Source organism: Triticum aestivum, chromosome 3D (genome assembly GCF_018294505.1).
Source record: "Triticum aestivum cultivar Chinese Spring chromosome 3D, IWGSC CS RefSeq v2.1, whole genome shotgun sequence".
Classification (NCBI taxonomy): domain Eukaryota; kingdom Viridiplantae; phylum Streptophyta; class Magnoliopsida; order Poales; family Poaceae; genus Triticum; species Triticum aestivum.
The window spans coordinates 16,423,616-16,449,955 of NC_057802.1; the positions used below are offsets into that span (position 1 = coordinate 16,423,616).

The 26,340-nt window shown below is 45.4% G+C and overlaps 1 long non-coding RNA gene across 3 annotated transcripts; it reads right to left on the reverse strand.

Annotated features, from left to right (window-relative positions):
* Nucleotides 1-288: 288 nt before the first annotated feature.
* LOC123073815 (uncharacterized) lies at nt 289-2,524 on the reverse strand. 3 transcript variants are annotated; one of them, XR_006435749.1, is made up of 5 exons: nt 2,281-2,524; nt 2,025-2,157; nt 1,005-1,168; nt 877-928; nt 289-770 (listed from the first exon to the last, which is right to left on the reverse strand). It is a non-coding gene; the product is annotated as an uncharacterized lncRNA (long non-coding RNA). The 3 variants fall into 3 exon arrangements; XR_006435748.1 differs by having other exon boundaries at nt 1,005-1,844; XR_006435750.1 differs by having other exon boundaries at nt 1,005-1,844; nt 2,025-2,175.
* Between the last annotated feature and the right edge of the window lie 23,816 nt (nt 2,525-26,340).

The window sequence follows — 26,340 nt, forward strand, 5'->3', positions numbered from 1 at the left end:
TGTAATGATAGTATTACTGTAAAGTTGTCATCACCTAGCTTCAAAAAAAATTGCTGGCCCAGATTTGGAACAGAAAGAACACACACATCTTGTACCCCCGTACATGATTGTTTCATGCTGACGCTTTCAGCTTCATCAATATTATATAAATTCGATATGAGCTAATATATGCTACAGGTAGCAGTATCATGGATTTTCCAAGATATAATATAGAAGAACGAACAAATATTCCATTAGAGGTCCAGAACATGAACATTCAGCAACGTGATTTAACAAGGTAAAGCTACTTTAAAAGAAATGAAGAATAAACAAGTTCATGAACAATAATTTGAACTGGTGAATTTTGCACTAGAATTGTGAAGCCAACGTCAAGTGTAGTAGACACCTTTCTCAAATCATAAGGGAACACATAAACCACTATCCATTGGCAATGCATTCCACCACTTTCAAATCTATCTTGGCATTTAAAAGCTAACAGTACAATAATATTATGCTCTTACACACCTTTTTATACAAAATATCATGAATGCTTTCTCAGCAGCACTCATGACAGTACACATAAAATCTACTATGAAGGGCATAACTAGAGTTGCAACTCAGATGTGATTTATAGCCCAAGGTAGCAGGTACACATATTGCACCAACATATTCAACTTTGTGTTTAAGTTGTAGCAGAAGTCTCCAACATTGGATAGCACATGAACAAAAGGCATTTCTCATTCATGATTTTAGCACCAAATGTTAATATCCGCTCCCATGGGCTGGGTGTGCTACAAAATATGAAACAAATTCTAGTCAAATATTTGCAAAAACAATCAACATGCTTTATTCGAAAGGGAGCAAGATATAAAAAACCATTTAGCTGCCATGGCCAACCTGATTAATAGAACAATCTACAGATCTTAGACCTTTCTGGACACTACTTCCTCTGCAAAGAAGGAAAAACCCTTAGCTGCAATCTACGAAAACCTAATAAAATATATATTACTTACAATTTAATTTACCTTTTCCTTTTGTTCATGGCCTCCTCCGAACCCCTCTTCAATCTCTTACCACTGCCCTTTGTGTTTGCATCCTCCGGTGGATGAATTTTGATGATGCTCGGCAATGTCGTTCCAATGAAGGATTCCAACTCTTGAACTTTATTCTGCTCGTGAAGCGGCACCGTCTGCCTCAAGTGCGCAAGAGCATCAGAAATAATTTTGTGAAAGTATTACATCTTGTCCTCACAATGTTTAGCTGTATGCAATGCCGAGCTGAACATCAAGCATGTTTCTGAGTACAGTTTATTGATGGTAGGTGAAAGAGATGTAGATGACCCCTCTAGCTCATGTCCATTAGCATCACAAGAAACATGTCGTGCAGCCATTTTAGACCACCTATGCAACACATATTGGCTAAGAATTTCATTACACCCATCATTCTTTAAAACACCAATGATGTGAGAGCACATGATGCCCAATGCTTCAAACATTCGGCAAGTACATTGTGCAGCCTTCGTACTAGTGTTGTAGCGGACTACTCTTATCCTGCCGCTAAGGTCAGCAATGCTCATGGTTTGGACATCGCCAACCTGCTCAATAGTTTTTACATGACGACGATCCCTAGCAGCAACCACCTCACTTTGGAAAGCAACAAAAATGTTGTGAGTGTACACATCTCTGCCATGAATGTCAATTCCCCAACAAGTTTCAAGTACTGGCAAGGTATGCATGCTAGAATTGTCCTCTTGCAGCTCTTTTTGCCGCTTGTCATTTGTTCTCATCGTAATTTCTTCTGTAATTCAGCTAGTCAGTTGTTTGGGTTCTTCACAGAGGATCAGACTAAGTTGTTCCAGGGGCAGCCTGATATAAGTAGTACTAAAAGTGAGATCCAGTTTGGGTCACTGATTTTTTTTGTGCCAAGTTTACAGAAAGTATCAAATGCTATTACTAAAGGCTATGTTCATCATCCAAAACCAACATATGGCCATACAAAGGATCTTGCTTGCAGCAATAAAAAGGGAACTGTAACATGTAGCTTACCAAATGCCGAGCCAGTGTTGTTCAATAGATTTCCTGTTGTTATTCTCAGGAATACTAGTCTGAAGCTTCTGTTCCTTTAGCTGTGCTGTCAGCAATTTTGAGGAGACTAAAGAACCGGCTCCTTCAGTTGGCCCTGTGGAAAATGCAAACACTGAAGTGGCTACAGCCTACATCTCATGAAATCAACATAAAGGGGCCATGGATCAGGCCAGAACGCACAATAAAAGCACAGATTGTGTGACATCCAACATCATACCTGAAGATCAGAGCACTCAATCCCTTGCGTTGGCGGATCGGCGGAGCTAGGCGCCGGGTTGGGTCGGGTCCGGTGGCGTGGGAGAGGGGGGCGAGGTGGATAGCGAGGCGGAAATGGAGCGACTTCGCCGCTGGACGTCCGCACCATGTCGATCTCGTAGGCCGACGTCGCAGCGCTGCACACGGCGAGGTCCGCCGCCGGAGCTGGAAGCCCCTGTCTGTTTGCGTTTCTTTTCTGTTCGAAATTGGGGAATGCATCTTCGAGCTAGGTGACTGGGACGTTACACTTATTCTCTAGTAACATGGGGGTTGCTTTTGAAAATGTCTAAGGGTGGAGCTGTCGGCTTGCATCTTGTGCCTACTTTATGTTTCAAACGGCTGTGACCAGCAGGCACTAGTAGAAAACAAGGCTTTGGTCACAAGGCAGTATTCACATTAGTTCCGGTTCAGTCACGAACCGGGACTAATGTGAGCATTCGTCCCGGTTCGTGCGGCTAAGGCATTAGTCCCGGTTCACCTGGGCCCTTTAGTCCCGGTTGGTGCCACGAACCGAGACTAAAGGGTGCGATGCCCATTAGTCCCGGTTGGTGGCACCAACCGGGACTAAAGGTTAGACCTTTAGTCCCGGTTGGTGTCACCAACCGGTACTAATGGGCCATGAACCGGTACTAAAGGTCCCATTTTCAAACTCTACCCCCCGGTGGACCGCCTTTTCAGTTTTAGAAAAAACAAAAGAAAATGATGGAAATGTCAAAAAAATAAAATAAAATAAGTTTCCCATGTGATATGTGATCTAGTAGTTAGGAAAATTTACAAATATGAATTTCGACTTTATTTGCAAAATATCTCTGGAATTTATAAAATGGTCATAATTTTTGCATACGAACTCGGATGAAAAAGTTTTTTATATGAAAAATCATCTACTCGAAAAGTACGGGATATTTTCCCGTGCGGTGGAAAGACATTTGCAACCTGAAAGATTTTGGAGGTCTCGGCGTTAGTGCATTTAGACACAATGCGCGGACCAGGTGGCACTGGCTTCGCTGGACTGACATGTTGAAGCCCTGACGAGATCTTATCCTGCCGTCGGACGAGAACACCGACGCCCTATTCCGAGCCTCCAGAACAGTCATCATTGGTGAAGGCACATCTGCAGCACGTGGAGGCGCATGAGCTTGCGTCCTCGACATCACTGGATGTGGTATCCGAAACCGAATCTGACAACGGGCGATCTTTGCATGGTGTGGGAATTGACAGTGAACCTGCAGCTAAACGACAACACCAATGACTCCATTTAGTTCGAAGGATCTCAGCACATCGACAGGGACACTGCACGAGCTCTGGCGCCTGCAGCTCAACGCCTTGCCTGCTGTGGAAATAACACAACACCCACGTGTTTAACGGCACTTGCAGCACTGTTCAGCAGGTCCTCAGCTTGATTATTGATGAGGTACGATGCTGGCAGGAACCAGGCTTGACCCAACTCGATCGCCTATTCCGCCCTTCCTGGAAACAATGAAAACAGCATTCCGCTGCATTTCATCAAAAGAAAAAACTCTGATCAGGTCAAGTATAATATTTTTGAGTAGGTTTTGATTTTCCCTTCATATCTGTGTCATGTAACTTTCTCGATAAAAATGTGGAGCAAGTATTGCCTTGAAGTGTTCTCGAAGCATTATTTCCTGGTGACTTGCAAGTTGAAATGGTGGTTTGTTTATTCATCCTAAACCAATTTATGGTGGCTGGTTGAAGCTGCAGAAGAAATGTGGAACTATGCGTGCTACACTACTATGCAATATGCAACAGCCATGCCCTATGTACATGCACGACTTGATGAACAAGGCGGGCCTGTGCCGTGCGGCTTCCATGGGAGGTGAGTGGCCTAGCATGTAAGTGATGTACATGTTTTCCTTCAGCTGCAACAATGCACCCTCACCGCAGTATATAAAGGAACAACGGTGAATTTAGCATGTGCTCAAGGCGCCTGTGGGGAGGAGGTGCACACTTGCAGAGGGCATTTTGATTTCAAGTATGAATGGCCTACGTCAAGTATGAATGGTTGCATACTTGTTTGTATTCTATTTCTCTTCCTTTTCTGTTGCCGTCAATGTATGTATGTATGTATGTATGTATGGACTATATATAGCCACACACTGCAGGAGTATGGTTTGGAGAGCTCCAATTAATGCATTTATTTATTAGCGTGGCATACAGGAATTTCAATATATCTGTGTTAATTACTTTGTCAATGAAAGTTGGTGCACCAAAATTTGAGAAGATTGGTCCCACAACATTTTAATGGAAGCAACAATATATCATGTGCATCAAGATGAAGAGATTGATTTGCCATGTGTATCCATACAGCACACTGTCTAAACGTGGTTTTTTATTTCAGATTTTTGCTTGGAAGCAATGTGACTGCAACTTTCTCGGCAAGCAAGTCAATTTTTCTGTTTTCACACAGAAAAATATCATTCCATTCTAATTTAAGAATATTCGTGTTTTTGGGTATGCACATGAGGAGCGAAGAAAAAAAATACTTGACCGAAGTTAGTTTAAGTGTCTGAGAATATCTTTGGAGGCTTTGCTTCCGTACATTATACCCTAGGCTTTGTTTGGTAGAGGAGTATTTGAGAGGTTTTGGGAGGAGGGGATTTTGGAGGATTTGGTGAATCCCTCCCTTCCACCCAATCCTCTTGATTCCCCAATCCCCCTCCAGCCAAAATCCCCTTTGTATACAAAAATCATTTGGTTGACAGGGTTTGCCATATAGAGATGACATGGTGCAGAACAGTTAAAAATCCAATCTTTCACTTGCTACAGAACATGAGTTACAACTTACAACCAAGTTGAACATTCTGTTCAAACCAGCAAGAGAAGGGGAGATGGAGGATCCAGACTACAATGAAACGATGAGTACATGCATGTACTGATGAGTTAGCTAGCTACATCCTTTGCACACCCACACTACATTCTATTCAATCAAAACATGCACACGCATCAGGCAGATAAATACAACTCAACTACCCATGGATCAAGAATTCAACCACACATGGATCAATAACTCAACCACCAGGATTCAATAAACAGCAAAATCACTAGCAACTAAAAGGAGATGGATCGATCCAGTCTAGGGCTCGCCGGCCGGCGATCGAATCAAAACGAAGACAGAAGATAGAACAAGCTAGGTCTAGCTTTGGGGTCCTCCGGACAGCAGGAGGGCATGGGTTCTCCGGCGGCATCTAGCTTCTCCGGACCGGGCACATCGCATCCGGCTGCCGTCTTGAGGAACGAGATCTGAACAAACCGGGGAGAGGGGGGTGGTAGGGGGCGGCGCGGATGGGTATAGCAGGGAAAAGGGGACAGTAGGGGGCGGCGCAGTAGGGGACGGCGAAGTCTCCGGTCGGCGTGGAGGAGGGGCGCCGTCACCCTTTGTGCCTGTGCGGTGCGGTCTCGCTTTGTGCCTGTGCCTGTGCCTGTGCTTCCGCGAGGTAGGAGGCGAGGGTTCGCGTGGAAAGGAGGGGATCGAAGGGGATTGGAGCGTACCAAATGGGCCCTCGAGGTTTTGCGGGTTTTCTGGGCCACGTGAGGAACATACCCTCAAAACCCCTCCAAACCTCTTGTACCAGACGAGGCCATATATCACACGGAAAGTGCCATCAAGCACACACGCACGCAACCACAAGCACAAACACACACAACAGCAAGAACTACGTGCGGTCCCTTAAAAAAAGAACTACTTTAACTGAATAGAGATGGTTGCACCACGAGAAAAATAGAAAATCATTGCATTATAACAACAAACTGGATAGAATGTATCGAGGGATTTGAGCAATGATTCATACAAGGAAACACGGCCCTGCTGCATCGGTGCTCCACAATTTGCTAACTAATTCACCATAGTGACCACGAAGTAGTGTTAAGAGATGTACCGACTTCCGATCTACATGGTTAAATAAAATTATTTCAAAAATTTGCCGGAGTTAATGAACCAATACATGAAGTAGAAGAAGACGTGTCACGCGATTAACAATGATTACCCACATATGGAAAAAGGCCATGATCCTTCCGGAGATCGGTGTTTTCATGGGACAAGCTGGCGACCACGAGCGCACTGCTCCTGCACCTAGTGAGAAGAGCAGAGGAACACATCAACTCCCAGCAAAAATTGGCGAAAGTAAGCGGACGCAGATCTTGTGGTCCGGCGGCTCACCTTCGCCGTTTCTGCCACGACGGCGACGGCGTCATCAAGAAGATCCGATGCATGGATCACGGAAGGGAACTCCGTAGTGTAGGATTTACAGACCCTAGTTCAGGGGGAAGACGAGTCTTGCGAGGAGGGACCCTACCCGGTGAAAAAATAAGCAGAAGAGAGACAGGAGAGGGAAAGGACCTGCAACAGCTGAGGCCAAACCGGGATAGAAAAAATATCAATAAAACCAGTGGGAGGGGCAGGTACGTGCGAGGTGGGAAGGTGCAAACGAACGACTTGGAGTCCCCGGTAGAGATAGTTGTTTGATCTTTTGGTAAGTATAGTGATTTGATTTGAACGAGTTAATGGATGATGTTGTTGTTTTTAAATACCGATTTCATTGAGTTAATACATGTGTCAAATGGATCGGCCAAAATTGAGCGAAAGGTCGCTTATAAGATGCTCGCGGACATAATATTGGTTTGCCGAGGGGTTGGTCGAATGTGAGGCCAGACTACCAACTCCCCTTTTGGGAGTTGAGTTACCTATAAAGGACGGTGTGTTTCTTTGATTTTTTGGTCCGTCCACCTATCTAAGCTACCCATAAAGTTGAACTAAATTATCCACCATGCAACCTGTAGATGAAAAAAGATATTTTGTTAATTTTTTCTCTGGAATTTTAGTTTGTCATTGAATCTGTCCCTAATGTTGAAGTAAATTACCCACCATGCACCTGTAAGTGAAAAAAAAATCTTCATTACTTGTTTATCTGATTTTTAGTTTGTCATAAAAATTGTCCCTAAAGTTAAAGTAAATTACCCACCCCGCCCCGTAAGTGAAAAAAAACGTTAATTGCTTCTCTAAAATTTTAGTTTGTCATCGAAACTACCCTTGAAGTTGAAATAAATTACCCACCATGTTACCCATAAGTGAAAAAACTCCTAGTTAATTGTTTCTCTGAATTTTTGTCACCGAAACTGTCCCAAAATTTGAAGTAAGTTACCCACTCTGCCTCCCGTAAAAGTGAAAAAAAGAGGTTCATCCAAATTATTTGTACGTCATAGGGCCCTCCAGTAAGACCGACCTTTTCTTTTTCTTCTCATACACGCATTGAGGATGTATTACTTGCATCAAGGATCAAGTCCAACATTGATCCAGTGTGAGCATGTTAGAATGCACATGTCTTACGCCCGCATGCGCGCCGATTGGTGCATAAATATTGAAGTGCGTGTATATACATGGAGCGGGGATATTTCTAACATGATTTGAAGACCATGATTTTATTATCTCGTTGTAACGCACGGACCCTTTTGCTAGCCCTTTACAATACCATGTGAGGTATAGAACGGTTGAACTCTATTGTGTAGGAAGTCAATGTGCAAGCATGGCCAAGAGAAGCTACACTAACCGGACGCCTCACACATCCGCCAAATGGGGTCCATATAACGTATGCCTCACACACCTGCAAGCTAGCGAGGACATTCAATGTATGACGTGCAACTAAATCAGCCAAGAATTCAGTCAGACAAAGGAAAAACTTGTCAAGGAAAAGGAACATCGAGCACAGTGTGCAGCAAGTGGAGGGTCAACAGCTGCGGCCCGTGAGGGGTGGTGGAGAGACGGTCGATTTGTTACATTCTTTGTTTGCTTCAGAGGGTCTCCTTCACATCGAGAGAGGAGAAACCCTGACGCTGCTGCCAGCTAGAACTGGTACCCGGAGTGAACGGCACCGTCATCGAAGATCCTACAGAGAAGGACACCATCGTCGAGGGTTCTACAGACAGGTGCACCTTTAACGGTTGGGACATGGAGAAACGCGGGACATGTGGTGATGCGGGACGATCGCAGGATGCAGACAACTCGCTTGAACCCGCTTCGACTAATGAGGTCGGCCCAGCAGCTTTAAGGGGTCCAAGCTTGCGTGGCAGGATTTATGCTTAGCGCATTGTCCCATGTAACTTGCGCCTTTGGCTCCATGCCGTTGCACAGAGGTCCCTACTGGATGATTAGATCCGAAGTTCAACCAGATAGTTTCTCCCAAATTCCCGGTGCCTCCTTTTCCTAGATATGGTTCGATACATTGCATTGTGGTGGCGAGTTGCTACCTCGAGTATGGACATTGGGAGTAGAATGTTTCTCTTCTATTTCGTTTCTGTTGTCCACATAGCTTGCTTGCTAGATTTATGTGTGTGTACAATGTTTCAATGACAAACTAAAATTCCAGAGAAAAAACTAAGAAGATATATGAAAATCAAAGCGTATCCTGCCAGTAAATACATTAATTATTGGCGGTAGATCACCAACACCGTACTCATGCAAATATGTGGCTATATATATATGTGTGTGTGTATTTTTGAACGTGTGCACAACTTCCTCTTAGGCGGCGCCACCGGGTGGCGCCCCAACTACTAGTTCTAATTAATGCAGTCGCATAGCAGTACATCTGTTGTTTGCGTCTCATGCCTCCCAGCATCCTCCTTAGTCCTTCGCCATGACCAAGCCGCGCACCCTCCCTAGTCTTTTGCCATGACGACGATGTGCACTAGGCAGCTGCCCGCCTGCCTCCGCCCACTTCCCTTGCTACCAGTTGTGATGGCAACTGGCAAAGGCGGCCTGCCGCGTCGACGAGCGCCGCAAGCTCAATCACGGCATGCTCGCTTGGCCCCGTACTTCCCGCTGTATTTGTACGTCATGAATCTTCCGCGGATGCGGTTGACCCAGAGACACACATATGTAGCAGGGAACCGGGCAGGTTTATTTGATCTTGTGATAAACTCATTTATGAGGCTAGCCGCTGAATCAATCCCTTTAGAGGCTAGCCAGCTACATATTAGCTGATGGACATCTCGCCGGGAAAGGGCGCAAAGGAGCAGCGGCGCCAGCATACTGCACATGGCGAAAATATACGGGAGTGGTGCCCAAAATGCCCTTCAAACCTGAATTTACTGCACAAATTTAGATGTGGTATTGCTATCTGGGCCATTGAACCAAAAAAATTCAAATGTCCAAAATAATCTGATGTACTGTAAAATGACTCGAAAAGGGATACTTGAAGGACGTCGGATTAAGTGTCTCAGACTGTGATTAGAGGCTAGCTATTTTACAACGAGGGCTCAAGTTGAGCCTGACTATGAATCAACAAAGTCATCGAACAGGGAAGATTACATCAACCAACAACTTACATAGAATCAAACAAAACAATTAAGATATACAAACTATTTTCCAAACAACTAACAAGCTTCAATCAAACTACGAGCAAACATATAGAAGCTAAGGCTCAGTTGTAGCTTGAAACGATGACCACAATGCGGAGACACCAAGTGGACCTTATGTCGAAGGAACAATCAACATGTGAAAAGACGCCCTCGATAGCTCCATGGGCCTAGCCTGACGCGGGGACAACCTCCTCCATGTCCCAAGGGGGCTCCCTGGCCCCTCACCATGGCACGAAGGGTGGCGATCCATTGAATGATGAGGATGCTCAGCCAAGAGCTAAGATGTGTACCGGTGCCATTGGAATCCTAAAAAGCAAACCAGAACCCCTCCACCATGCTACATCGCTCTCATCGAACGGATACTTCGCACTGGCAAAGAACATGCAAGCGAGGAAAAAGCAACTACACAGCTAGGTTGTTGATGACAAAGCAATAATAGAGGAGTGACAATAGAGATGTTACTGAGAGATGACACGTATTCGACAAAGAACAGCTCCGAGCTAACGCTGCCGACTCATTGTGGTAACCACGTGAGAGGAACCCTACCCCTTGCCAAATTTGCCTTGGCAGTATCATGTCGGTCACCAACGGAAAGAAACACCATGAGCAGCCTCGAAAGAGGCTAATAGAAGCGGAATCCACCGGCATGCAACCTCCCACCACGTTGTGGCCAACCTCCTAACAAACAAACAAACAAAGCATATATCAACCCAAGCCACTACTATAGATCCCTAGAGCACTGACTGGACAAATTGCATCATGATGACGTGGTTTCGGCCCGCCAGTGTCTCGGAGTCAGGGATGGCATGTACAACATAGACAGGCCACTTAGCCGGTCAGTACCGTCAGATGGTCAATGACACTGGTTATCTCTGGCTGAATTTGCTCCTTTTGTCGTCGAAGGGCACCTGGGATGCTTGATGGAGCCTGTCAAAATTGAGATGTGTCGCAAGAGATAGTGAAAACTAAATTGGGCGAAGCTCGGTGATGGCTCTGAGGTTTTCTACAATAGACGGGTAGTGGAGAATGGATATAACATCACATGTAAACAACAACACTGACAACAGGTGGGAAACACGAAGCGTTAGACTTAATAGGGTAAGTTAGACGGGTCAAAGAAAAGCAGCCGATCAGTGGTACATATTGGTTAATTTTTCGCAAAGGATCACCATGTCACAGATGGGCCATTCTGACCGGTCTGTGATAAGCATCCAGTCGAGCCCCGAAGTGCTTATAACTAACGCGCCAGTGGTGGCCGATCTGTGGTAATATTCATCATTGACGTGTGGCTAGACGACAGTCAGTGGTGAGGGGCTAGTGTATGGGTGCTTCTGCTGTGGTTTTTGCAAGTGTAACCGACCCGGCAACTCTTGAAGCTTTGGCATGTCGGGAAGCACCAGGCTTGGTGCGACTGATCTAGTTCAAACACATGTTTTCATTGGATCCGAGTGCAAGGAAGTAGTTACCAGCGTTAAAGAGGGCAGAGGACCAAAGCATGTTCATATCATACGGGGCGTTGAGATGATGTCCTTAGAGCTTCGCTAAGTATGCGCTTATTCTGTTTGTAGGCCATCACGTTTGGCTCCTACAACCTCCTGATCTCAATTGTATTCCTCTAAACATTATTGATCAATAAATAAAGGATGTGGCTAGCCTAAGAAAAAGTTATACGGTTCAGTAAAAAGAGTTGTTCGGGATCTCAAAAAAGTAAACAAAAAATCTAGAGTTCTATGCGCTACAAATACAGCGGACGAGGCAATGAGCTGGGCATCGAAGGCAATGGAGAAACCTATCTCTTCCCAGTTTATGCCTCTCCATCTATCCTCAACCTATATCTCTGAATCTCCCTTTATCATGTTTAGTGATCTATAAACATTCTTATATATTAGTTTACAGATGCCCTCCTCTCTTTCCTTAATTATATTGGTTTGTCTTCCTTCTCACCTATCTTTACCTACTAATAAACCAGCGGTTGCTTCTGGTAGTACGTCGTCAGCAATTTCGCAAAAAGTCCTTGTGCTTTTGTGTATTAGACCCGCACTCCTATTTTAGGTGGCTACCAGAGAAAACGTTTTGTTTTTACAAAAAGGACCCTGCATTCTGGTGTATTCAACCCGCTATCCTGGCTCTGAGAAAACGTTGCAAAAAAAAAACATGCATAACGAGCGGCTGGGGGCGGCGGCTGCTCGATGCAGAACGACGCCGGCGGCTGCAGCTTGTAGGGGCCGGATCCGTGCGCGGCAGATCCTGGGGAGGCCGATTCGGAGGCGGGCGGCGAGGCAGGGGTCGCCGGTGACGATGAGGAAGGCCGGAGCATGGTTTCCCTGGCAGATCCATGGCATCCGCGGCTCCTGGGCAGAAAGAAGAATGGAGATAAGGGAGAGAAGAAGGAAGAAAGGAGGGGAGGTGCGGTGTCCTAGGCAGGAGCTCGCCGGAGCCGTGCGGCGGAGGACGGGCGCTGGAGACGGAGGGATTCAGAGCCGGCCGGTCGGGCGACACCAACCAGGCCAGGGGTGGCGTACGAATCTACATCACCATCAGGTAATCCATTCATCTCCTCTCTTTTCCTAATTCCCCACGATCTGGTCCTCAATCGCCATGTTCTTGAACTGCAGAAATCACTCATTCCCCATGTACTTGAGTTGTAGAAACCATTGGTTAACCGAGTTTTCTAATACATTGCTGTCATATTGTATGGGCCTATCAAATTTTGTAATATATAGATGATGTTATGCTGTCAAATTCCATCCATCTACATATTCCATGTGCAAAGTAAAGAAATTCAGATGCTGCAGGTTGCAAACAAGCAAAACCATGACCTGTCATCTGCAGAATTAACCTACATGTAAATAAGATTTCTCTTCCAACCATCTTTCAAAGATAAAATCGTACAGCGAATGGATCAGTTTTAACTAATACAAGTGCACACAACATTCAGCTCGACAATTGTTCATCTCCCTCCCATTTTTTCTTTTCTGTTTCCAGTTCAATCAAGTCAGGACATCACATGTCTACAAGGCCATTTTTTCCTCACATTCATAGCAAGCTTGCAAGTTCCTTCTATTAACAACAGTACCTAGCACATACACAAGTTTGTTGGCCGCCGGAGTTGCTGCACTCGTGGTCGTCGGAGTCTACCACCACGCTCATGCTCCACATGCATGTGGTCTTCGAGTCAGTGCGACGCCCATGTGGCTGTCCTGTATCAGAGCCACCTTGACCAACCGTGGGAGCCAGAATCTTGGTGTGGGGCTGACGGCCATGCCACCTGTGGTTATCTTGGTGTCGCTGACTGTCAGGACGCCTATTTCTGCTTCCTTCTGGATGAACAAGGGAGATGGACGTGTCAGTAGAATTTGATCTGAATTGATTGATCGGCTTGTTTTTGAAAGTGCTAGTTATCGACTAGAGGGGGTGAATAAGCGATTTTTATGGAAGTCTTCAAAACATGGGAGTTTCGAAGACAAACGATAGAAATGAACCTATTAACATGCAGCGGAAGATAGACTACACTAGGCAGGCCATAGTCAAGTATTCAATGAAGTGAAAGCACGAAGACTAATAGCAGCTAAGTAGTAATGATCAGGATGGAAGATAGTGTGAAGCCAAACAACAATAGAAGTCAAACAGGTGACACAAGCAGGCAATGACTTCACGAAGACAAACTATAAATAAAGAGATGGAGAAGATAGAACCAGTCGATTGATGAGGACAAGGATTTGTTTTTGATAAGTTCCAGTTGCTGTGACAACTATACGTCTGGTTAGGGAGGCTGAGATTTAACTCAGAAGACCATGTCTTCACCTTATTCCCCTTGAGCTAAGGACACCCAGTCCTCGCCCAATCACTCCGGTAAGTCTTCAAGGTAGACTTCCAAACCTTCACAGACTTCGTTCACCGGCGATCCACAATGACTCTTGGATGCTCAGAACGCGACGCCTAACCGGCTGGAGGATTCACAGTCCTCAAGTGTAACAAGTCTTCAGGTCACGCAGACAGAAAGACTTCAGTGATTCCTAACACTCTTTGGCTCTGGGTGTTTGGGCTTTGTCCTCGCAAGGATTTCTCTCTCTCAAAAGCTTCGGAGGTGGGTTGCTCTCAAACGACAAAAGCCGTACACTAACTCCGAGCAGCCATCAATTTATGGTGTAGGGGGTGGGCTATTTATAGCCACTAGGCAACCCGACCTGATTTGTCCGAAATGACCCTGGGTCTCTAAGGAACTGACACGTGTTCCAACGGTCAGATTTCAAACACATGCGGCAGCTTGACTTGGGCTACAAGTAAAGCTGACTCATCCAGCTCTGGATAAGATTTGCTCTCATTGTCTTCGCTCGAAGACATAGGATTTGGTTGAGCATCACTTCAGTCACTCTGACTTTGTTCACTTGGATCCCACTTAACAGTACGGTGGTTCCTACGACTCAATAAAGAAGAAAAGGAAACTATGAAACAACTATGTCTTCGCACTCCATAGTCTTCACGTGAATGTCTTCTCGAGTCATAAGCTTCGATGTGATTGTCTTCACATACCATCATTGTCTTCAATGTCTTCACACATTTTTAGGGGTCATCTCCGGTAGGTAAACCGAATCAATGAGGGACTACTACTTGTGTTATCCTGCAATTCTCACAAACACATTAGTCCCTCAACCAGGTTTGTCGTCAATACTCCAAAACCAATTAGGGGTGGCACTAGATGCACTTACAACCCCCCCCTTTTTGGTGATTGATAACAAACTGGTTGAAGTTTTCAACGGGGATAAAAGTATGTGAAATTGTAAATGATTAAGGTAATGTCTTCATAAGTAGCAAAAAGGCTCCCCCTGAAGATGTGCATATAAGTAGTTTGCTTTTGGAATGCAAATGCACATGGCAGGTTGTACTTGTGAAGATCCTCTTCAACTTATGAAGGCAATTCATCATGCACGATAAGATATAACGAAGATAATGACATGCATAATGAAAAATGGACGTCTGCATTATGACTTCGTGCGGTATTTATCATCGCACATGCGGCATTTATCATCGCATCATAGAATAGCAGAAAAAAATAGCAGACGACCATCAAGTTTAAGTGGTACAACTCAAAGAACCAAATGTATCAAAAGCAAGAGTTGTAAGCACTTGGCAAAAAGTATAGCAACCACCCATAAGGACCCGCTTGAAGACTATCAACTCATATGCTTCTCCCCCTTTTGTCAGTAAGGACCAAAAAGGTTTGAAGACATAGAGCCTCTACTCGTTCCCATGAGGAGAAGGTGGTGAAGTAGCAGGGTCGTTGTTGAGGTTTGGTGGTGCAGAAGAACTTGGTGCAGTGTCGATACGCGCCGAAGTTGGAGGTGGTGAAGTTGCATCATCTTGGTCATCTATGACTCTGGCATTAACAGTTGCAGCTGAGGAGGAATAGTTAGAGTCTTTCAAGGGAGGGAGTGCGACGCAAGACAACATTCCTTGGAGGAGTGGAGTCAAACTTGAATCTTTCGGTGAAGCCATCGTCTTGAAGATCAGATGATATTCTTGGCTTGAAGTAGGGGTTTTTGGCACTATCAAAGAAGGTATTGTGTGCAATGAAGCCATTTGCATTGAAAGATCCTGGTGAAGTTGCAGTACCTGGAAACCTTGGCAACCTTGGCTTAGGCTTCTGGACCTGAGGCCTGTGCTCTACATGATAGTCAAATTGTGGACCAGCAGGAGGTGGAGGAACCAGGATGGGCCATCTGACAGTAACCAACTGAACACGATCAAATGCTTGCTCGATGGTGTGTGGCCTTGGAGGCGGTACAGGAGCAGTGGCAATGGCAGTGGCATTAACTTCAGGCTACAGATTTGCTTCAGGTGCAGCATTGGCTTCAGGTGCAACAACTTCTGGCACCACATTAACTTCTGGCGCCTCATCAGCTTCAGCCATGACAACGTCATCGGCTTCAGTAGTGTTGTTTGTGGCCGCCTCAGTATTGTTAACCTCCACTTGAGTAGCTGGAGGATCGGACACGTTCTCCTTGAGAACAACTTCAGGGTTGGATGGGGGTGTAGCAACACGTTCTTCTTCTTGTTCATCGGCTGATGCAGCCGGAATGTCTTCAGCAGATTTGGCTTCAGACTCGGAGATGTTCACAGTTGGAGAGGCTTCAGGAAATACTTGGTGAGATACTGATTGGTGCTCTTCTCCTTCTGGAACACTCGAAAGAGTGACTTGTGGCCTTGGTCCTTTGCGAAGCCTGCGAAACGCTGGCGACGCTTGTGGAGATGGAGTTGTCTGGGCCACAAAGTCTTCATCTTCAAGTACCGGAGTGGTGACATGGGGGAGTAGTTGGTGTTTCTTCTTCACGGGGGGAGTCTTGAGGGTGATCAGCCCATGAATCATCCTGAGCAATTGGCGTCAAAGGACGACCAATGCTGATGAGTTCGCTGTTCGTGAGAACAGGCGATGATACCACGTTGTGCTCGATCTAAGGAAGGACTTCATCATCTTTTACATTGTCTTGGTGACCAATGTCTTCAGCTGCGGTGGGGTCAACAGCTGGAATCTCTTCAGTTTCAGGAGCCTCTGTGGTAGCAGGCTCATGAACTATCAACCGACACTCTTGGTGTGCAGACGCAGGACGAGCAACTGAGATTGGCTCGACGACGAGGGGCTCTGTGGGAGCAGCCCGATCTTTCTTCTTGGTTTTTCTCTTCTTGGTTGGTGGAGCTTCATCAGTGGTGTTCTTGGACTTGCGCTTTCTGGCTTCAGCTTCGGTTGTCCTTGTTTTCTTGAGATCTGAAGCCACTGTGGGGACCTTTGGCTTCACGCATGTCATACTAGCGGGGAAGACAATGCAAGGTTCCTCCCGCCTGGATGCTTCAGCTTGGTCCGCAGCAGGCTTCTTCTTCTTCTTGGCAGCCATCTTGGGGTCGATGCCAGGACGCCCAAGTGCCTTGCGCTTCTCAGCTTCATTGTAAGCTTGAACACATTTGGCAGCAAGGAGTTTCATGCGCTCGCGTGAACCTTTAGCTTCATCACGTTTCTTGTGAAATGCCTCCTTGAGCTCATGCATCATTTGCTTGAAGTTTTGGACATCAGTCATACTGAGCTTGGCCATATGCTTCTTGAACTGAGCCTTTTCATAGTCAGTTTTGTTCTTTAGCTCAACAATCCTTTGAGCTAGAGCCAGCTCAGGAGCAATGGCTCAATGGAATGAAACACTGAGGCCAACAGGAAGCTGAAGATCATCAAAGCTGAGGTTTGGGCTATCAAACCATTCATCAATGAACTTGTTCAGGATGTCCACATCGAAAATGGGAAGATCGTTGAAGATTTCCGCCTCTTGCTTGCTCTTTATCAGCAGCTCAATAGCATCATCGCCAAGATCGTCGTCACTAGACAGATCAACGGCTTCGTTCTTATTTCTCAGAACGGCAGCTGGGGTCAGTGCTTGACCAGTAGTTTGCATGGGCTTCTTCTTCTTCTCTGTCTTGGAGATGCGAGAGAGATCTTTAGAATGCACACTAGGTGCAGGAGGAGCAGTGGCCAGAGGCTTCGCACGCGAAGCTCTTGGTGCAGAGGAGGGCTTTGAAGCCTTGGGCTTCTTCTTCTTTTGAGGCTTTGGTGGAGCAGGAGCCTCATCAGAATCAGCTTCATCTCCAGACTAATCCACCGTGGCCCTCTGAGCAGCGATGTAGGAGAGGAGACCATCAAAGTTGTCGAAGGGGCCGATGACATTTGGATTGGCATCTCGTGTGCCATTAGCCCGCGGAGCAGAAGGCCCTGGGTTGAAATCGCATCCGAGACTCTTCTTGTTCTCTTTGGCCGATGCCTTTGCATGCTGAAAATTGCGCTTGAAAAGATTATCTTCACGACACCATAGCAATGATGATGGGTCGGCATTGGCAGGCTGTGGTCCACGGACCATACAAGGGTAGAAACCATGAGCAATGGCTTCAGCTCTGTTCTTGGGTTGAAGATTTCGAAAGAGAATATCTCCCCAAGGACTCTTGATGGCATTCTTCTCAGCATACTCCTGGGTCACGGACCTGTATTTGAACCATTGCTCGGCCCAATATCTTCGAATCCATTGGATTCGTGTTTTGCGCTGATTGTAATCCTCTTCTGGATCAGTCTTGTATAGCTCATAGAGATCTGGTGGCAAATCCCTTGATGTCCCCCCACGGCGCTGTCTGCCTCCCTTCCTTGCTGATTTTTCAGTTGCCATGAAGTTCAGACTGAATGGCTTCAACGCTGTCAGAGTCTTCCGTCTGCTGGTCAGACAAGAACTAGCTTCGGGAGAATTAATGTGATGCTATAAGAATTCTGCAAATGAATGGAGACTATGAGAACCAAGGGATTCTCCCACGGACATGTACCTGTGACAGCATTAGAGATGCGAGGGAAGGGGAAGAGGTCATATGCATTCTCAGAAGATTTTGAAGATAAATCAGTTTAGAAGACATTGACCTCATAGCGCGAAGACATTCACTTATATGTTGAGATTTGGTTCCAGATTTGTATGAATCCAAGAATAGGTACAAGTGAGGAATCTAACTACGTGTGAAGCATAAGTGAATATACTAGGCATAATATGAGATGCAGAACAGGATAGATCCAGATATGTGGAGGCAGAAACCACTTTCGGTGAAGAAGGATGAATCTATTGGATCAAAAAGACAGTAAGAAGAGAGTTATAATTACCACACGATGAACTGCTAGACGGAGTAGAAAAGGAGGCCGAGCAGTTCGATCTTCCGTGCCCTAACTTGGCGACGGAGGACACCTACGGCGGCGGCGGAGAAGACGAGGTCCGCGGCCGGCGTGACGACAGCGTTGGAGAGGACGCGGCAGCTGAGCGCTTCATCGCCGGCGTTGTCGAGAGCTAGCGGTGGCGCTAGGGTTTGTCTAGGTGGAGAGGTGGAAGAAAGATTTTGACTGCGATGTGATGTGCATTTATAGGGAGAGGAACAACACAGCGCAATTACGCAGGTGCCCCTGGCGGTTCACATCTGAGGGACACGTGGCGAACATGCAACACATTGGAAGTTGTTCCATGTTTCCACGCACGCCTGGACTGTCGGGTGGTCGTTCCGTCTTCTCCGGGTTTCAGGCAATTAGGACTGAGCATTTAAAATAGATTTAATATTTGTCTCTGTATCTTCTGCTGACAAGGACGTAGAGAAGACATTCGATAGTTTCAACAGAATGCATATGATTTGGATAGATAGAGTTTGAGGTAGAAGCATAGAGAGGTTAGGGTCCGATCACATTCACTTAGTTCAAAAGATTCAAACGAGAAGACATAGCTATAAGTGAATGCTGTAGAGGACAGAACACTAAGATATGTATATATCAGAATAAGACCAAATCAACATTGTGCAGATAAACATGAAGTCATGTCAATATTGAAGACAAACCAAATGCGAAGACTTTGCAAATGTAACGCCAACAGAAAACACTCCAAACAAAAGTTTGGTGGTGGCGTTACCCACCGTATAGGAAGTATTAGACCCAGACACGGCGCACAATTATCGTGGTGCTCCGAAGTCAAATTCCGCGTTAATGTATTCACACTTAGAGTGTAAGTCTTCATTAATTGAAGATATACGTTACTTCGTGTGTTGCACATCTAAGTCATCAACATGCATAAGTGTTAGGATGTGTGCCTAATCACAGGACATTCGAGGATTCCAAGATATTTAGCTCACACCGCAACTTGCAACAAGGGCTTTGTGAAGATATCTGCCAGTTGCTCTTCAGTGTTGACGTGAATGATATCAATATCTTCCTTCATGACATGATCTTTGAGAAAGTGATGACGAATTTCAATGTGCTTTGTCTTCGAGTGCTGAACTGGGTTGTTGGCAATCTTGATGGCGCTTTCATTGTCGAAGTATAGTGGTACTTGCTTCAGATGGATGCCATAGTCCTTGAGTGTTTGCTTCATCCATAGAAGCTGAGCGCGGCAAGATCCAGCAGCAATGTATTCAGATTCAGCAGTGGAGAGAGATACACAGTTCTGCTTCTTTGAAGACCAACAGACAAGTGATCGTCCCAGAAAGTGACATGTGCCTGATGTAGACTTGCGATCCACCTTGTCACCAGCATAATCTGCATCCGAGAATCCAACTAGATCAAACTCTGAGCCCTTGGGATACCATAATCCTAGTGTTGGGGTGTAAGCCAAATATCGAAGAATTCGCTTCACAGCTAAGTGATGCGATTCCTTTGGTGCCGCTTGGAATGGGGCACACATGCAAACACTAAGCATTATATCTGGCCTAGATGCACATAAATAAAGTAAAGAACCAATCATGGAGCGGTATACCTTTTGATCGAACTCTTTACCATTGGCGTCAGGACCCAGATGACTTTTAGTTGGCATTGGCGTCGTGTAACCTTTGCAGTCTTGCATTCCAAACTTCTTCAGGCAGTCTTTGAGGTATTTTTCTTGAGATATGAAGATGTCGTTGCTTTGTTGACGAATTTGAAGACCAAGGAAGAATTTCAGCTCACCCATCATGGACATTTGATATTGCTCTTGCATCATGTGTCCAAACTCATAACTGTATTTCTGGTTAGTGCAGCCGAAGATAATGTCATCCACATATATTTGGCACACAAACAGTTCACCATCATATGTCTTCGTGAAGAGTATGGGATCCAGAGAACCAGGTTTGAAGCCTTTGCTCTTCAGGAAGTCTTTGAGTGTGTCATACCAAGCGCGAGGTGCTTGTTTGAGGCCATACAATGCCTTGTTGAGCTTGTATACCATATCAGGATGTTTTGGATCTTCAAAGCCAGGTGGTTGTGCAACATATACTTCTTCTTCAATCTTGCCATTGAGAAACGCACTCTTCACATCCATTTGATACAGAAGGATGTTGTGATGATTTGCATAGGCTAGCAGTATGCGAATGGCTTCAAGCCTAGCCACATGAGCAAATGTTTCATCGAAGTCAATCCCTTCAACTTGAGTGTATCCTTGGGCAACGAGACGAGCCTTGTTTCTGACAACTTGACCATGCTCATCTTGCTTGTTGCGATATATCCATTTGGTGCCTATTATGTTGTGCTTGCGAGGATCAGGACGCTTGACTAGTTCCCACACATTGTTCAGCTTGAACTGTTGAAGCTCTCCTTCCATAGCTTGAATCCATTCAGGTTCCATAAAGGCTTCAGCAACTTTCTTGGGTTCTGATATTGAGACAAATGCAAAGTGCCCACAGAAATTTGCTAGCTGTGTTGCTCTTGAACGGGTGAGTGGACCAGGTGCATTGATGCTATCAATTATCTTCTCAATCTGTACTTCATTTGCAACACGAGGATGAACTGGACGAAGATTTTGCTCTTGCTGATCATTGTCATCATTAGGAGGATTGTCTTCAGGCTGAGCATTGTCTTCAGGTTGATTAGGTGCAGAAATGATAAGTTCATCTTCAGCCTGAGCTTCAGACGGTATGATTTCTCCAGTTCCCATAAGCTTGATGGATTCACTAGGTGGAACTTCATCTATCACATTTGGCAGGTGCTCTCTTTGCGAGCCATTAGTTTCATCGAACCGCACATCTACAGTTTCAACCACTTTATAGTGAAAGAGGTTGAAGACTCTGTAGGAGTGCGAATCCTTTCCGTAACCAAGCATAAAACCTCCATGATCTTTTGGTGCAAATTTTGAAGTGTGATGTGGATCCTTGATCTAGCACCTAGCACCAAATACTCTGAAGTTACTTACATTTGGCTTCTTACCAGTTAGGAGTTCATAGGATGTCTTCTTCAGAAGCTTGTGAAGATAAACACGGTTGATGACATGACATGCAGTATCAATAGCTTCACGCCAGAACTTTCTTGGAGTCTTGTATTCATCGAGCATCGTCCGAGCCATCTCAATGAGTGTTCTGTTCTTGCGCTCCACGATGCCATTCTGCTGAGGTGTATATGGAGCGGAGAACTCATGAGTGATGCCCAATGTATCCAGGTAAAGTTCAAGGCCGGTGTTCTTGAACTCTGTGCCGTTGTCACTTCTGATATGCTTGATCTTGACGCCATAGTTATTCATGGCACTGTTAGCGCAGCGTCTGAAGACATCCTGCACTTCAGTCTTGTAGACAATTATATGCACCCACGTATATCTTGAATAATCATCAACAATGACGAAGCCATAGTGAGAGTAGACTAGTGAGTAGGGCCAAATAGGTCCATGTGTAGCAGCTCGAAGGGTTGAGATGTCGTCATGATTGTCTTCGAGGGATGATTGGCCCTTGTCATCTTTCCAGCTTCGCAGGCACCGCACAAGTGATCCTTCTTGAACTTGACTCCCTTGATGCCTATGACGTGTTTCTTCTTCGCGAGAGTGTACAAGTTCCTCATGCCAGCATGCCCTAGCCTCCGATGCCAGAGCCAGCACTCTGAAGCTTTTGCTAGAAGACATACTGCAAGCTGTGGTCCTGTTGAGAAATCTACCATGTACAAATCATCTTTCCGATACCCTTCAAAGACTAGAGACTTGTTAGATTCCATTAGTACAAGGCAACGATATTTTCCAAATATCACAATCATGTTCAAGTCACAAAGCATTGAGACAGACATTAAGTTGAAACCAAGGGATGCAACAAGCATCACTTTATCCATGTGTTGATCCTTTGAGATTGCAACTCTTACCTAGACCCAATACATTGCTTTTACCAGTGTCAGCAAATGTGATGTGACTCTTGTCAGATGGACGTAAGGTTGAGTCCATGAGAAGACTTCGATCACTAGTCATATGATTGGTGCATCCGCTGTCCATAATCCATTCTGAAGACTTTGGTGTCATACCCTACAGTACAGTTAGGGGGATAGGCTTCACCAAGAGTATTGTGAAGCATAAACATTTGACGGACAAGAGAATTATCAAAGCTCAGATCAAGGTTAGGACTTATAGGATGTTTGGCAAGTGATTCAGGAACAAAATACATAGTGAGACCATTTGGGCATTTTATCTTGCGCCCTACAAGATGTTTTAGGTCCCCAGCAATAGCATTGGACGCCTTTGATTTCCGGCTGGAGACCTTTCCCTGCAAAAGAAAGTTAATTCTTCTTAACCACCCACATCTTCAGGGGTGGCTTAGAAGCAATGAGTCTAAGTGCAGCATCTGAGAACTTCGGCTTTGGAGCCCTAGCAAATAGCCTTGCAAGAGGAGAATAATACTCATATGAATAAGCAGAAAAGTTCTTGGTCTTATAAACATAGCGGTTTGAGGAAACACGCTCATATTCATACATCTGAGTATGATTTCCCTGCAAAACATTGGCGTTAGGGCAACTCAGGTGAGTCATGTGTCTGTATGAAGCCTTTGGTCTGGGGATTGTCTTCTTCCCTTGTGTTGTCATGATGACATTCACAGGAAGATTCTCAAGACAGCTTTTGGGTACCCAGATCTTCTTCATAGGTGGCCCATTCCTGCAGTTAGTACCAATATACCTGGCAAACACTTCACCATTCTGATTCTTAAACAGCTTATAGTTTGCATCAAAGGATTCATCAATGATAACTAGGTTAGCACAAGTGAAGCCAGATAAGGTGGATGGATCCACTGAAAGTTCCCTTGCAGCAACCCATTTGGTTTTGGAGTACTGCTCAGGTTTCCAGTACGAACCATCAACATTCATTTTCCTCTCGAACCCAACACCCTCTTTCCTAGGGTTTCGGTTCAGAATCTGCTTTTTGAGGACATCGCACAGTGTCTGATGCCCTTCGAGACTTTTGTACATCCCTGTTTCAAGCAATGTCTTGAACCTAGCATTTTCATCAGCAATAGTGGTGGCATCCTCAGCAGAGGGGTTAGTTACCACATCAACAGTTGAAGATATTGCAACACTAGCAGCAGTGGAGCATTCAGCAACAGAAGTAGCGTTATCACGCTCAAGGCATTTTAGACATGGTGGTTCAAATCCTTCCTGAGCGGGACTGATCTGTTGAGCACGAAGTGACTCATTCTCTTTTTGAAGATCTTCATGAGCTGCTCTTAATTTCTCAAGTTCTTGCTTCCTTTGAAGATAATCATAGGAAAGCTTTTCATGAGTTGTCAAGAGCGTTTCATGACGACTTTCAAGTTCCTCGTACTTAACATGAAGATTTTTTATGTCTTCAATTAAGGACTGAGATCGGGTCATTTCCGCGTCCAACAGGTCATCGCTTTTGTCTAACAGTTTTTGAATATGTTCCATAGCTTTCTGTTGTTCAGTTGCAATTTTAGCAAGTGTTTTGTAGCTGGGTTTGGATTCACAATCAGAGTCATCTTCACTTGATGTTTGAAAGTAAGCATCGTGTGAGTTTACCTTGGCACCGCGTGCCATGAAGCAGTAGGTGGGAGCGGAGTCGTCCTTGTCATTAGCATCAGCGTTGGTGACGGAGCCATTGTCTTCAGTGTTGAAGATGGACTTGGTAACGTAGGCTATAGCTAGAGCCAGACTTGCAACGCCGGAGTCGGACTCCTCCTCAGACTCCATCTCCGCCTCCTCAGAAGATGACTCCTCCTCTGAATCCATTTCCTTGCCAACAAAAGCACGAGCCTTGCCAGATGAGCTCTTCTTATGTGATGAAGACTTGGATGAAGACTTGGATGAAGACTTGGATGAAGACTTTGAGGATTTCTTCTTCTTCTTGTCATTAGAATCATATTCCTTGCTCTTCTTGTTCTTGTTCTCATTGTCCCACTGGGGACACTCAGAGATGTAGTGTCCAGGTTTCTTGCACTTGTGACATGTTCTCTTCTTGTGGTCATGAGTGGAAGTTTCATCATTTCTTGAGCTGGATCGTGAAGACTTTCTAAAGCCTTTCTTTCTAGTGAACTTCTGGAACTTCTTCACAAGCATAGCAAGCTCCTTTTCAATATCTTCAGGATCACCAGAACTGCAGTCAGATTCTTCTTCAGATGAGGAAACAGTCTTTGCCTTCAAAGCGCGAGTTCGGCCATAGTTGGGACCATAGATATCTCTTTTCTCATATAGCTGAAACTCATGTGTGTTGAGCCTCTCAAGTATGTCAGACGGGTCGAGTGTCTTGAAGTCAGGGCGTTCTTGTATCATCAGGGCAAGGGTGTCGAACGAGCTGTCAAGTGATCTCAGGAGTGTCTTGACGATTTCATGCTTGGTGATTTCAGTCGCCAAGAGCACGAAGCTCATTTGTGATGTCAGTGAGGCGATCAAACGTGAGCTGGGCATTCTCATTGTCGTTTCTCTTGAAGCAGTTGAAGAGGTTGCGAAGAACACTGATCCTTTGATCTCTCTGGGTTGAGACGCCTTCGTTGACCTTGGGGAGCCAGTCCCAGACTAGCTTCGATGTTTCCAGAGCACTCACACGGCCACACTGTCCTTTGGTCAGATGACCACAGATGATGTTCTTGGCAGTAGAATCCAGTTGAATGAACTTCTTGACATCAGCAGGGGTGACACCTTCACCAGTCTTGGGAACGCCATTCTTGATGACATACCAGAGGTCGACATCAATGGCTTCAAGATGCATGCGCATCTTATTCTTCCAGTAGGGATATTCAGTTCCATCGAAGACAGGGCACGCAGTGGAGACTTTGATTATCCCTGCAGTCGACATAGCTAAAACTCCAGGTGGTTAAACCGAATCACATAGAACAAGGGAGTACCTTGTTCTGATACCAATTGAAAGTGCTAGTTATCGACTAGAGGGGGGGGGTTGAATAGGCGATTTTTATGAAAGTCTTCAAAACATGGGAGTTTCAAAGACAAACGATAGAAATGAACCTATTAACATGCAGCGGAAGGTAGACTACACTAGGCAGGCCATACAAGTATTCAATGAAGTAAAAGCACGAAGACTAATAGCAGCTAGGTAGTAATGATAAGGATGGAAGATAGTGTGAAGCCAAACAACAATAGAAGTCTCACAGTGAAGTCAAACAGGTAACACAAGCAGGCAATGACTTCACGAAGGGAAACTGTAAATAAAGTGAGGGAGAAGATAGAACCAGATGAGGACAAGGATTTGTTGGACCAGTTCCAGTTGCTGTGACAACTGTACGTCTGGTTAGGGAGGCTGAGATTTAACTCAGAAGACCGTGTCTTCACCTTATTCCCCTTGAGCTAAGGACACCCAGTCCTCGCCCAATCACTCCAGTAAGTCTTCAAGGTAGACTTCCAAACCTTCACAGACTTTGTTCACCGGCGATCCACAATGACTCTTGGATGCTCAGAACGCGACGCCTAACCGGCTGGAGGATTCACAGTCCTCAAGTGTAACAAGTCTTCAGGTCACGCAGACAGAAAGACTTCAGTGATTCCTAACACTCTTTGGCTCTGGGTGTTTGGGCTTTGTCCTCGCAAGGATTTCTCTCTCTCAAAAGCTTCGGAGGTGGGTTGCTCTCAAACGACAAAAGCCGTACACTAACTCCGAGCAGCCACCAATTTATGGTGTAGGGGGTGGGCTATTTATAGCCACTAGGCAACCCGACCTGATTTGTCCGAAATGACCCTGGGTCACTAAGGAACTGACACGTGTTCCAACGGTCAGATTTCAAACACATGCGGCAGCTTGACTTGGGCTACAAGTAAAGCTGACTCATCCAGCTCTGGATAAGATTTGCTCTCATTGTCTTCGCTCGAAGACATAGGATTTGGTTGAGCATCACTTCAGTCACTCTGACTTTGTTCACTTGGATCCCACTTAAC